The sequence below is a fragment of the Narcine bancroftii genome, chromosome 8, assembly GCF_036971445.1.
Source record: "Narcine bancroftii isolate sNarBan1 chromosome 8, sNarBan1.hap1, whole genome shotgun sequence".
Classification (NCBI taxonomy): Eukaryota; Metazoa; Chordata; class Chondrichthyes; order Torpediniformes; family Narcinidae; genus Narcine; species Narcine bancroftii.
In genome coordinates, this window is record NC_091476.1 from 60,897,421 (window position 1) to 60,911,621 (window position 14,201).

A 14,201-nucleotide genomic window follows, 5' to 3' on the forward strand; every position below is an offset into this window, starting at 1 on the left:
CAGCTGGAATGAGGTAGGACCATACCTGGACCTAATACATCCCATAAAAAGACCTTATTTGAAGATAGCAGAGGAATGTTTTATTCAGTAAATCGTATTTATTTTTGAGCTGTTCAAAAACACATTAATTGCCCTTGCTTGTAACAGTTCACTATGCACCTGACTCCCTTACGAAGCCAGATGTCTAGAATCTTGTTACCCACTGTCATTGGTATTAATTTATACGGAGTAAAGGGCATTTTTGAGGACAACCCCACTTTAATACCCAAATACTGGTTGATTTTGGCCTGTCAACAATTTAATGACCCATTTATAAATAAAATCTTCTGCTATCTTCTCGCACACCAAATGTAGATAAATTTGTGCCCAAGATGGTACATCTCTCCAAAAAAGAGAGGTGATGAATCTCGATTGTGCTGCCCAATTTTTTTTTAAGTCCAGCAATCACAATCCACCAAGACCATAGTCCAATGTTAATTTTTACATAGAGACCCTTGGTACATTACCATCCCAAAGAAACGTCCTAACCATATGTGAAAACAGCTTGAAGAAACCCTGGGGCAATGGCACATGCAAGGTTTTGAAAAGATATTGGAATCTTGGCAACACATTCATTTTGATGCAGTTGACCCTCCCTACCCATGTGGTAGGCAGGGGGATCCACCTCTTTAAGTTCTCCTCGACTCTTCCCAGCAAGGGGGCATAATTTAACTTATATAGGTCATTCACGTCACTATCAATATTAACTCCAAGGTATTTGATCCCCTTCTATGGCCAAATTAAATTACTAATTCCTTTAAATTGACTATAGTTACTCTCATTGAGTTGCATCACCTCACTCTTATCCCAATTGATCTTATACCCAGATAGTTCCCCATAGTTCTCCATTACCTCTTGCAGTCTAGGCAGAGAGGTCGCTGGGTCTCTCATATACATCAGTATATCATCAGCAAACAAATTAATTTTGTGTTGCTCCTGGCCCACTCTATAATTTTTGATGTCTGGATCCTGACAAATGGCTTCTGCCAACGTTTCCATTGCCAGCACAAAAAGAGCCGGTGAGAGTCTGCACCCTTGCCTACTAAATCTGGTAAGTGGGAAGGCTGAAGAGACTTTCCCATTGGTTTCAATTTTCGCCTTGGATGTGTGGTATCGTGCCCTAATTCAGTTTGTAAAATTGGTCCCAGCCCTGCCTTCTCCAGCACATTGAATAAAAATTCCCACTCCCGTCCATCGAAGGCCTTTCCTGCATCCAAGGAGATGGCCAGACTCTTCTCATTTCCAGATTGTGCCAGATGCATAACACTCAGCAATCTGCCAATATTATCTGTTGCTTGCCTTCCCTGCATAAAGCCTGTCTGATCCTTGTTTATCAATTTTGGCAAATGCAAAACCAATCTATTTGCCTATGCTTTGGCTAGGATCTTGTAATCGGTATTCAGCAGACAAATTGGCCTATAGGAAGAGGGCATAAGCGGATCCTTACCCTTCTTCAAAATCGTCATAACAATCGCCACTGTAAAAGATTCCAGCAGGGAACTTGTTTCCCTACGTGCTCTATCATTTATTACGTGCAGCACACACAATGCTTTACCCAGTTCTTCCTCAGTAAAAGGAAGATCTAATCCTGCCTAATCCTCTGGGCTCAGGAAGGGGAGGTCTAAACTAGCTAGGACCTGCCCTCTTGATTGATGTCCCCAGACATTCCAGATTTATATAATCTTTCATAAAATTTCCTGAAGGACTCATTAATATTCTTTGGTTTGTAAGAGATCTGGCCATTCCCCATTTGTATTGCATTAATAGTTCTAGAGGCTTGTTCTGCCATCAATAGCTCTCATTCCCAACTCAATATTTTTGTCTCGACCTCATAATAGCCTTTTCCATACAATATGTCTGAAGTGTATTGTATTCCAATTTCTTATTGTGAGAGCTCTGTAATGGTCCTCAAGGCCTGATTCCTGAAAGACCTTCTCTAGTTGGGTAATGTCCTTTTCCAATTCCTCCACTTCCCTCATATAATTTTTCTTAACCTTGAGGGTATCCCATAGATACACCTTGAGGGTATCCCATAGAAGTAATTATCTCCAGATTCTTACCAAGGTACCTCCCCCATCGCTGCCATCCCCCCACGCACTCCCTATCTCTTACCATCTGACCTTTCATCTGCTCCACCTAAGCTACGAGAATAAGCAAATGAAAAACAAGGGGGAGACAAATACAAAGACAATAATTCAAATAACTGAGCAGAACAACATGAAACCAAGTGCAACAGATATTCACAGTCATACTTCCCCTTAATCCCACATAACCCTCCTAATACAACCTCCACTTCATACTACATCCACCTTCCCCTCCGTTTTGCTGACAGCCTCCTTCGGCAGACGACCATTCCCCATAACAAAAAGTTGTGTCATCGGCACCTATCTAATCCCCTCTCCATCACCTGAGGTCCCTGGGAAAAGTCAAAGATACAACTATTATAGCTGTTTGGGCCAATCTATTTCTTAAAAAAATGTACATTTACAATTTAAATACCAAAAAAGGTAAGACAATATATATAATCTATTACATCTTTCCTTCAAATTCTACTTCTTCTTTATGTTTCCCACTGCAGGTAAACCTTCAGCAAATTCACGCATTCCTTTGGGTCTGAAATAAATTTTCTTGTCACCCATGGCAATAATACTTTTACGGTAGCTGGGTACCTCAATACACAGTTTTTTAAAACATTATTTATTTGAAGAATCATTAATAGTAACACAAAATACATTCCATAAAGAAAATTTTATATGAGTGTATTTTTTTAAATAAATTTTTAAAAAACAAGCACAAAACAACACAAAATCAAGACCCACTCTCAGCCCCTCCCACCCCATCAGCCAACTCTTTTAAGGAGAGTTAAAAGAGTTATATATAAGCAGAAACTAAAAGCATTAAACAAATCAAAATATATATAAATGCATTTATTCTGAATATGGTAACCACTTATTAACAAAAAAAGAATAATTGTCATGTAGATTCTATGTATTTTTCCATAACAATACAAGCTTTCAATTCATTATGGCATTTCATTATATTAATCACTATGTTATCTTTCCATGTACTTTCTACACATTTTCGAGGTACAGACAATGCTAAATATATAAATGCAATTTGAAATTTATCCAACCCTAATCCCCTTAAAGAAATCATATAACCCATTAAAAATAGATAGATCTAATGGTAACTTAAAATTATATAATTTTTCCAAAATTAACATAATTAATGGGATGTTGCTGCTCGTGTCCCAGATATCCTAAAGTGGGAGGGACAGGAGCCAGAGGTCGTGGTACATGTAGGTACCAATGACATAAGGAGAATTAGAGAAGAGGTCCTAAAAAGTGAGTACAGGCAGTTAGGTAGGGAGTTAAAAAGAAGGACCGCAAAGGGGGTAATCTCTGGATTACTCCCTGTGCCACGTGACAGTGTGAATAGAAATAGAATGAGGTGGAGGATTAACACGTGGCTGAAGGGGTGGAGTAAGGGGCAGGGTTTTAAGTTTCTGGATAACTGGGACCTTTTTTGGGGGAGATGTGACCTGTACAGTAAGGACGGGTTACACTTAAATCCCAGGGGGACCAGAATCCTGGCAGAGGTATTTGCTAGGGCTACTCAGGATCCTTTAAACTAGAATGGTTAGGGGGAGGGAACAAAATAGTACAGAGCAGTAAGGAGAAGGTTAGAATGCAAACAAAGAAAGTTTGTAGTAAGTATTTGAATATGGATGGGCAGGTGATAGAGAAGGGAAATGCTCTGGAAGAAGATGAAGGGCAATTGGCAGGAAAAGTAAATAATGTTGTTATTAAAGATGAGGGAAAACAGGGATTAAAATTTGGGAAATCTCTGAATTTCATATATTTTAATGCCAGGAGTATTGTAAAAAAGGTGGATGAGCTGAAGGTGTGGATTGATACTTGGAAGTATGATGTGGTAGCGATTAGTGAGACGTGGTTGCAGGAGGGATGTGATTGGCAACTGAATATCCCTGGGTTTCGTTGTTTTAGGTGTGATAGAGTCGGAGGGGCAAGAGGAGGTGGGGTTGCATTGCTTGTCAGGGAAAATATTACAGCGGTGCCTAGGAAGGATAGATTAGAGGGCACATCCACGGAGGCTATTTGGGTGGAACTGAGGAGTAGGAAAGGAGAGGTTACACTTGTAGGGGTGTATTATAGACCACCCGGAGGGGACCGAGACCTAGAGGAGCAAATCTGTAGGGAGATAGTAGATATTTGTGATAAGCACAGGGTTGTAATTATGGGAGATTTTAATTTTCCACATATAGATTGGGAAACACATTCTGTGAAAGGACTGGATGGGTTAGAGTTTGTGAAATGTGTGCAAGATAGTTTTTTATAACAATATATAGAGGTGCCGACCAGAGAAGGAGCAGTGTTAGATCTACTGTTGGCAAATGGGATGGGTCAAGTGACGGAGGTTAGTGTTGGCGAGCACTTCGGGACCAGTGATCATAATGCCATCAGCTTCAATGTCATTATGGAAAGAGAGAAGTCAGGGCCAACGATTGAGGTTTTTGATTGGGGAAAAGCTAGATTTGAGGAGATGCGAAAGGACTTGCAGGGTGTGCATTGGGACAATTTGTTTTATGGGCAGGATGTAGTAGAGAGATGGAAGTCTTTTAAAGATCAGATTTTGAGAGTGCAAAAGCTTTATGTTCCTGTTAGGTTAGAAGGAGGGGCAAAAGGTTTGAGAGAGCCGTGGTTTTCAAGGAATATTGGAAACTTGGTTCGAAGAAAAAGGGAGGCGTACATTAGATATAAGAAGCATGGAGTTAAGGAGATGTTTGAAAGATACATTGAATGTAAGAGGAATCTTAAGAGAGGAATTAGGAAAGCTAAAAGAAGGTACGAGAAAACTATGGCAAGCAGGGTGGAAACTAATCCAAAAGAGTTCTACAAATATGTTAATGGTAAGAGGAAAGCTAGAGACAAAATTGGTCCCTTAGAAAATCAGAGCGGAAAACTGTGTGTGGAGCCTAGAGAAATGGGGGAGATATTGAACAGTTTCTTTTCTAAGGAGAAGGATATTGGGAGATGTGAGATAAAAAAAGCAAATTGGGTAAATATGGGGAATATAGAGATTACAAAAGGTGTAGTTTTAAGGCTTTTGAAGAATATAAAGGTGGATAAGTCTCCGGGACCAGACGGGATCTTCCCCAGGACATTGAGAGAAGTGAAGGAGGAAATAGCAGAGGCTCTGGCGGTAATTTTCCAAATGTCATTAGATATGGGGATAGTGCCGGAGGATTGGCGCATTGCACATGTGGTTCCGTTATTTAAAAAGGGTTCAAGGAGGAAGCCTGGCAACTATTGGCCTGTAAGTTTGACATCTGTGGTAGGTAAATTAATGGAGAAAATTCTTAGAGATAGTACTTATAAACATCTGGATAGACAGGGTCTGATCAGGAGCACTCAACATGGATTTGTGGGAGGAAGGTCATGTTTGACCAATCTGATTGAATTTTTTGAAGAGGTGACTAGGAATGTGGATGAGGGTAGCGCAGTGGATGTTGTCTATATGGACTTCAGTAAGGCCTTCGATAAGGTACCACATGGAAGGTTAGTTAGGAAGGTGCAGTCTTTAGGTATAAATTTTAAGATAGTCAAATGGATTGAACATTGGCTGAAAGGGAGAGGCCAGAGAGTGGTAGTGGATAATTGTCTGTCAGGTTGGAGGCCGGTGACCAGTGGTGTGCCTCAAGGATCTGTATTGGGCCCATTGTTGTTCGTTATATACATTAATGATCTAGATGATGGGGTGGTGAATTGGATTAGTAAATATGCAGACGATACTAAGATAGGTGGAATAGTGGATAATGAAGAAGGTTTTCAAGGATTGCAGAGGGATTTGGGCTGCTTAGAAAAGTGGGCTGAAAAATGGCAGATGGAATTTAATGCTGATAAGTGTGAGGTGTTTCATTTTGGTAAGAAGAATCAGAATAGGACATACGTGGTAAATGGGAGAGCATTGAGGAATACAGAAGAGCAGAAAGATTTAGGAGTAACGGAACATCGTTCCCTGAAGGTAGAAACTCACATGAATAGGGTGGTGAAGAAGGCTTTTAGTATGCTGGCCTTTATCAATCATTGCATGGAATATAGGAGTTGGGAGGTGATGTTGAGATTGTATAAGACGTTGGTGCGGCCTAATTTGGAGTTCTGTGTGCAGTTCTGGTCGCCTAATTATAGGAAGGATATAAACAGAGTGGAGAGAGTGCAGAGAAGGTTTACCAGAATGTTACCTGGGTTTAAGCATCTAGAGTATAGGGAGAGATTGGACAGATTAGGTCTTTATTCTTTGGAGCGTAGAAGGTTGAGAGGGGATTTGATAGAAGTATTTAAGATTATGAAAGGGATAGACAGAGTGGATGTGGATAGACTATTTCCGTTAAGAGGAGGAAAGATTAAAACAAGAGGACATGAGTTAAGAATTAAGGGGCAGAGGTTTAGAGGTAACATGAGGGGGAACTTCTTTACTCAGAGAGTGGTAGCCGTGTGGAATGATCTTCCGGGAGAAATAGTGGCGGTGGAGTCAATTGTATTATTTAAGAAAAGGTTGGACAGGTATATGGATGAGAAGAAGATGGAGGGTTATGGGCATTGTGCAGGGAGGTGGGACTACAAAGGGGTGTTTGGTTCGGTGCGGACTAGAAGGGCCTAATGGCCTGTTTCCGTGCTGTAATTGTTGTTATGTTATATATGTTATTTCATTCCAGAATGTTTGTACATGCACACAAGACCAAACAGCATGTAAAAAAAGTTCCACTACATACACCACATCTAAAACAAGAATTCGAATTACTAAAACCATATTTTTTCAATTTATCTGGTGTTAAATACAACTGATGTAGAACATTATAATTAACCATTCCATACTGCACATTTGTCAATTTAGTAACACTATCATGACACATATCTGCCCAGTAGTCTTCAAGAAAAACAAAACCTAAATCACTTTTACCATTTAAACTTAGATTTTTCCCATTCTAACTTATACATATTGTCTTGTAATACTTGGTACATAACAGAAATATAGCCCCTTTTTGCTATAGAAGAAATCAAAGATTCGAATTCTGTCAATACAGGTAAAATCATCTCTCTACCATACATATTTTTCACCAAAGATCGTTGATAATAAACAAATAAAGAATTTTCAGCAATATCAAAACGCTCTTTCAATTGATTGAAAGAAATAAACTGTCCTTCTACAAAACAATCCTGTAATGTTTTTATACCCTTTGGATCCCAACTCTTTAAATGACTATTAAACATTGAAAAGGAAATAAGCTGATTATTATATAATGGAGATAAAATTGACAATTTACCTTTTGATCCCAAAATCTTTTTTTTATTCCTTAATTTAATAAATGTTTTAATATCGGCATATTATATTCCCTCAACAAATTTACATTCCATTGAAATTTAAATTGATGCACCTTGACTTCACAAATACAGGCCATCTCATCCTCCTCTTCTAATGCTGATAATGTTAACTTAGATAAATAAGAATCAGTAGAACCACTAACCTGTTCCCCCTCAGAAGTATATATTTTTTTATAAAATGAATAAAACTGGTCATTAATTTCCTGAGGTTTATAGGTAAATGTTGAATTCTTTTTTAGAGCATTAATAATCCGTGAAGCCTGTTCCTTCTTTAACTGCTATGCAAGTACCTTATGTGCGCTCTCACCCAACTCAAAATAACGCTGCTTAGATCAATTAATTAAGCATTCAAATTGATAAGTCTGCAATGTATTATAGCACAATTTCAATTTAGTCAAATCCACTTTTTTATCTTCTGTCACTTCCTTCTGAAATTCCTTCTCAAATTCATCAATCTGCTTTTCTAATTCAAAACATTCTGCCATATACTGCTTCTTAATTTTAGTGGTATAACTAATAATCTGTCCTCTTAAATAAGCTATTAACGCATCCCATAACACAAATCGACTTTTCACTGAATTAACATTTTCAGACAAAAAAAGTAATCTGTTCTTTAACAAAAGTAACAAACTCTGGTTGTTTCAACAACATTGTGTTAAATCTCCATCTATAAGATGAACGTACCACTTCTGAACTTACATAAGAAAAAAGTAATAAAGAATGATCTGATATAACCCTGCTTTTATATTCTGCCTGTGATACCCTTCCATGTAAATGTGCCAATACTAAAAAAAATCTATTCTAGTAAATGAATCATGTTGAGACAAATAAAAAGAAAAATCCTTCTCTGTAGGATTAACCCTTCTCCAAATATCCACCAAGTTTAAATCCTTCATCAAGGCCCCAATTTGTATCACCATCTTTTATTTCTTTATACTTTTTGGAGATCTATCCAACAAAGGATCCAAAACACACTTAAAATCTCCCCCAAATAAAATATTTTCATTAGCCTGATTTAATAACAAAAAGGCATCTGAAATAAAACACTCATCATCCACGTTAGGTGCATAAACATTAAGCAAAGTCCAAGATTCATTAAAAATTTTACAATTCACCTTTAAAACCCTTCCAGCATTCCCTTCCATAGTTTGGAACTCAAAAGCCAAATTTTTATAAATTAGAATTGCTACACCCCTTGCCTTAGAATTAAAGGAAGAAAAAAAACAAATACCCAACCCAATCTTTCTTCAATTTCAAATGTTCTTTTTCAACCAAATGTTTTTCTTATAAAAAGGCAATATTAATTTTCATTTCCTTGATATAAGCCAAACCTCACTTTCATTTAATCGGATTATTTAACCCCTGAACATTAAAAGTTGCAAATTTCAAATTAGTCATCCTTACAAATTAACAATATAATCATTTATTACAAAATATCGCTCCCCTTCTAGTAAATGAAAACCACTCTACCTCTCCTAAACATTTTTTAAAAGCAAATATATATTTAAAAAATTAATTATCCCCCAGAAAACACTACCCAAAGGTAGTAACGCCCTAAAAAAAAACATGATCTGGTAAACTCCACTAGTGGCAGATGACTATCAAAGATTTCAGTGGTATCCACTACCCCACCAGAAATACATCATTCATATTAATATAATTCAATACTGTAAATATATTCAACCCATTACCGATGATTGTTCCAGATCTTCAATGTCAATAAGACTTTGTGTTAAAACCTCTTTCTTTCCATTTTTCCCATTTTTCCCATTCTTCCCATTCTGCCCATTTCCATTTCCATTTGCCCTCTTTTTGGGTGATGATGCCGAAACCCTTCCATGTCATTGTAAATCTGGTAATGAATTAGAAAGAATTAATGCATCATGATCATTCTCAAAAAATTGAGATTGAAAGTTACCATAAAAGCCTTTTAACACAGCAGGATATCGAAAAGCAATTTATAACCCTTCCGCCACAGTACTTCTTTAGCTGAATTAAATTCCCATCGTCACCTAATAATTTCTTGACTCAAATCTGCGTTAAAAAAAATACTCTGTTATTTTGAATCATCATTGAAGATTGACTTTGACTTGCCTTCTGTACAGCCAACTGTAATATCATTTCTCTGTCTTGATAGTTCAGGCATCGAACTAAGACCACTCATGGTGGTTGTCCCGGTAACGGTTTCTTTCATAACGCTCTATGTGACCTCTCCAATACTAAACCTCCCGAAAAATTCTCTTTGCCCAACACCTTGGGAATCCAACTCTTGAAAAATGTTAATGGATCAGACCCTTCAATGTCTTCTAGAAGACCCACAATTTTCACAACACAGTCATACCCTTTTTGTTTAACTAATCTTTTAGCTGGCTCTAATGCTTTTCTTGTTTTCAGGAGGGTTCCGCTAATGTCCCGGTAGAAAAAAACTTGGTTGCCTTCCACCTCTTGGGGGATCCTCTTCTTTTCGTATTCATCACTGCCACACCCACTATTTTTTTCTCTGTCCTGGTAACGTAACAGTCTCACCAGTACAGATGGTGACCATTGTCCAGGACCAAGTCTGGGGAAAAGATATCTGTGTGGCCTTTCCACCTTGACTCTTTCCACAGCACTTCCCTACCCAGCATCTTCGGGATATAAATTTGGAAGAAATGTGTCAGATTCTGCCTTCGTTTATCCACTAACTTTTTTTGTAATTTTTTTTATTTTTCACACTGTGAACTATATCAACCAAAATATGTACAAATGTATCTCATTAAATTTACACAGTGGTCCATTCTCCCCTTTCCCCCTTCCCTCCCTCCCCTCTAACCATCCCCTCCAATACCCATAAATATTCAATATATACAATATAATAAAACCATAAAACAATTTTTTCACACAAAGGGAAATAAACAAGAAAAATGCATCATCTATTTATTACACACTGAATCTAGTCATTTTTATCATATTCATTCTCATTTTAGCGGATGGAGGTCGTAGGCAAGTTCTCTCTGATATGTTCCATGTATGGTTCCCAAATTTGCTCAAACAATGTGACTTTATTTTTTAAATTATATGGTTTTTTTTTCCAATGGAAATCATTTATTAATTTCAATGTACCATTGCTGTATACTCATGCTCTCTTCCATTTTACAAGTTGACATTATACATTTTTTGCTATCGTTAAAGCTATCAGAATGAATCTTTTTGCACTTTATCCAATTTGAAGCCTAATTCTCTACTTCTTATGTTACTTAAAAGAAATATCACTGTTTTGTTGTTTTTTTTTGGTATGTTATGTGTTGTAATTTTATTTAGTATCTGATTTAATTCTTCCCAAAATGTATTTACTTTCGTACATGCAAGTTGCATGTAATGTTGCTCCCATTTCCTTCTTACAGCAAAAATATCTAACTGATAATGTTGAATCCCATTTTTAATTAATTTTTGAGGAGTAACTATTTATCATGCATAACCTTGTGTTTATTGTATTCTTCATAGTTCCAGAACATAAATTTTCACATACTTCATTTTTTATCTTAATGTTTAGATCCCTTTCCCACTTCTGCTTAAGTTTGGAGTTTATTTCATTTTCCTTATCTTGCAGCTTAATGTACATGTTGGTTACATCTTTATATATACTTTATCGCCGTTCTTCATTCTTGTTACATCTCTTCATCTCTTCTGTCCTGCAAACGTTCTGCAAATTATTCTACTTTCTCTGGATCTGAGAACAGTCTGTTTTGCACCCCAGGTATAAATATTTTAAGCACGGTTGGATGTCTTAATATGAATTTGTATCCTTTTTTCCATAAAGTTGATTTCGCTGTATTAAATTCCTTCCTCCTCTTTAAGAGTTTAAAACTTATGTCTGGGTAAAAAAAAAATATTTTGGGCCCTTGTATTCCAATGGTTTATTATCTTCTCCAATTTTATTCCTTGCCATTCCAGTATATTTTCTCTTGTCGTGTATCTCAAAAATTTTACTAAGTTGGATCTTGGTTTTTGATCTGCCTGTGGTTTCGGAGCTAATGCTCTTTCTATTTTCATTTCTTCCTGCAATTCTGTAATTCCCAGGACCTTTGGGATCCATCCTTTTATAAATTCCTTCATGTCTGTGCTTTCTTAACCTTCCTTCAGGCCCCCTATTTTTATGTTGTTTCGCCTACTATAATTTACCAACATATCAATTTTCTGAGATAACAACTCTTGTGTCTCTAATTTTTTTGTCACTTTCTTTCAATTTTTCTCTTAAGTCATTCACTTCCATTTCTACAGCCGTTTTCCGCTCTTCCACACTCTCTACTCTTTTCCCTATTTCTGTCATTCTAACCCAGGGGTGTCAAACTGAAATTCACGGAGGGCCAAAATTAAAAACTTGGACTAAGTCGAGGGCCGAACTAAATATTTATTGAAAACTTTCAACAACATCTGCATGTTTTCTCTTCTTTCAACATATGTAATGTTAAACTTTTTTTTATTAAAATAAATGTTTAATTTATTGGATAAACTCTTTCCAGAAGCATTAACAAATGAGAAATAAAATATTCAATAAATAATATTTCTTTATAGAGGATTTGTCAAATGTTGCTAATGTGCTGTCGAATAGTAAAATCTGAGGGCTATTGAGAATGTGGGAGAATAACATGATTCCTGAAACAATCAAATGGGTGACTGATTGTGGGCATGAACTCTAGCAGGGTTATTTGCCATGCCCTTTTTCCATTGGTACAGATATCCTTTGATTTGCACACTTTTCAAGTTTGATGCCTAATGAGCTTGTATCCAGGTGCAGGACCATTTTAACCAGGAATATATTTATCACTGTGACATGAAACTATTGGAAGATCGTTTTATCCTGAGATTAAAGTTCATAATCCTTACTCAGGCCTGTGTGCGGGAGGGCGAGGTTTGCGGGCGATCGGGTTGGACCACGACAGTGCGGGGGCATCGGCTCTCGCTGCAGGGCGGCATCTCGGCAGATCAGCGGCCCCGTCACCGTGAGTCGCGGGTCAGCCTGCGGCAGGGAGGGGGAGTGGGCAACGGGCCTGACCTAGTCAGGCCCGAGGCCTCCGGTTCCGGGCGCTGGGAAGCTGCCTTGGCTTCCCCTGACACCGGCCAGGCCCCAAAACCAGAGTCCACGGTGAGACCCTGCAACGTAAACAGAGGAGGTGGGGGCGATTAGCGGGCTGACGCCAATGCATTCTGGGATTTATAGTATTAGCTGTGCATGCGCTATACTGGCGCGGCGGCCAGCGGGCCACCTCTAATACATTTTTGAAATGATTTTGCGGGCCAAATATAATTATATCGTGGGCCAAATTTGGCCCGGGGCCAGAGTTTGACATGTGTGTTCTAACCTTTGCATTTTATCTTCTGTTCTTTTCATTTTCCTTTTAATTACATTAAACTCTAATGATGACCATTCTTTTAGTGATCTCATTTGTTCTTCAAAAAGACTTTATCTATATTCTGTTTATCAGTTTTATCTTTTATTTCTCTTTGGCCATCAGTTTTATCTTCTATTTCTCTGTGAAGATCTTGGTCTTCTTCTTCCTCGTCTTCTATGTCTATATCTGTGTTTGTGTCTTCTTCTCTTTGTGTCTGTGTCTCTTCTGTTTTTCCTGATGGGCTGCTTGTATCTCTTTGTCGGGCCTCTTCTTGCTGTTCCTCCCCTCTTGGGCTGCTCGTCTGTTGTGCGTGTTGACGTCGGTCTTCTTATCGATCTTCCCTCCGTTTATCTTCCACGTCTGTTTCGTCGCACCTTCTTCTGCAGTTTTCCTTGGTGTCGGGCGTCTCTCAGCTGCTCGGTCTGTGACAGCCCACTCCTCTGCTGAGCACCCTCCCGCCGGTGTCTTCTTTCTCCTCTGATTGCGCACTTTTGTAGTGTACTGGCTGGTGTTTCGCAACTCTGTAAGGCAGGGACTGACCTCGAGCGTCGGGCGCACCTCGTCATCACAGCGTCCTGTTCCTTCCTGCAGAAAAGGCCTTCATCCTTCTTCTCCAGGGACTTTTTTACATATTTATTTCCAGCTGTTCTTACCTTCTCCTTCTTGGAAGCCATCTTCGTTTTCTTCTTTGTATCTTTATCTTCTATTTCATGTACTTTGTTTCTGTTATGTTTTGCTTTGTTTTTTTCCTGAGTTTTTTTTTCTATTTTCCTGGAGAGGGCTAGTTTTCCCGACCGGCCACTACTCCATCACGTGACTCTCCCTCTCCCCACTATCTTAATTCTATCTACTTCTTCCGCTAAAATTTTCAAGGGCATCCATTTTTTTCTAAATGTGTTCCCATTCTTTTAATAATATTTCTGCATTATTATTTCTACTGTGCATAGTCTCCTCATTTTGTCTTACCCTGTACTCCACCTCAGCAACCCTACCCATTAGCCAGGATAGGGTGTTCTGAACCCTGTCTAGCTCCCTCCCAACCCCACCCATGTCTTAAGTTCTTTCATCCACAGTTCTAAAGAGCCTGCTTTCCATTTGACCCATCCTGTCAATAACATTTTGCAGGAAGGGCACTGAGCCTCCCTGCTTGCTTTTGTTTAGCAGAGTTCTCTTTCTGGAACTCCCTGCTCCACAGGACCGGTGTTAGATATCTCTTCTAGAGCAGCGCTGGACCTGTCAGCTTATCTGCTTATTTCATTGCCGGTTGCTGTCAGGTCTCCCGCTGCTCCCAGGTACTCGATCCTGAGCCCGCTACTGGGGCAGAGGTGAGTATTCGAGTCGTCCCCGTTGTCGGCATCGACGCTGACACTGACGTCCGCTGCTCTGT

General features: G+C 38.6%; 1 long non-coding RNA gene across 1 annotated transcript in view; it reads right to left on the minus strand.

Moving 5' to 3' along the window:
• LOC138740754 (uncharacterized) overlaps positions 1 to 14,201 on the minus strand; it is a 33,403-nt gene that overhangs the window by 1,017 nt on the left and 18,185 nt on the right. The window contains exon 2 of the long non-coding RNA XR_011343151.1: positions 9,134 to 9,294. This is a non-coding gene — a long non-coding RNA (uncharacterized lncRNA). The remainder of the gene's footprint in view (positions 1 to 9,133; positions 9,295 to 14,201) is intronic.